Below are 366 nucleotides of genomic sequence, written 5' to 3'. Positions count from 1 at the left end.
GTTGTGTTCGTTGCCCTCTTCCTATGAACACCTGGTGACTACTCTGACATATGGAAAAGAGACTATCAAAGTTGATGAGATTAATGCAGCGTTGTTGGCTCACAACCAGCGGAAGCAGAATGCAGGGGAAAGATCTCACGGTGACAGTTTATATGTGAAGAGTAAGCAGGATCGTGGAAGGAAGAAAGAGAAGGAGGAATCTGGAAGGTGAAATTCCAGATCAAAGTCTAGAGGCAAAAAGGAAATTCATTGCTACAAGTGTAAGAATCCAGGTCATATAAAGCGAGATTGTCCAAAGCTGAACAAGCAGACTGGGGAGAAAAGTGATACTTCATCAAAGTCTGTAAATGTGGTGCAGAGTGAAAA

The sequence above is a fragment of the Phalaenopsis equestris genome, unplaced genomic scaffold, assembly GCF_001263595.1.
Source record: "Phalaenopsis equestris unplaced genomic scaffold, ASM126359v1 Scaffold000002, whole genome shotgun sequence".
Lineage (NCBI taxonomy): Eukaryota > Viridiplantae > Streptophyta > Magnoliopsida > Asparagales > Orchidaceae > Phalaenopsis > Phalaenopsis equestris.
The sequence above is the reverse complement of the archived record's forward strand: the minus strand, read 5'-3'. Positions refer to the sequence as shown.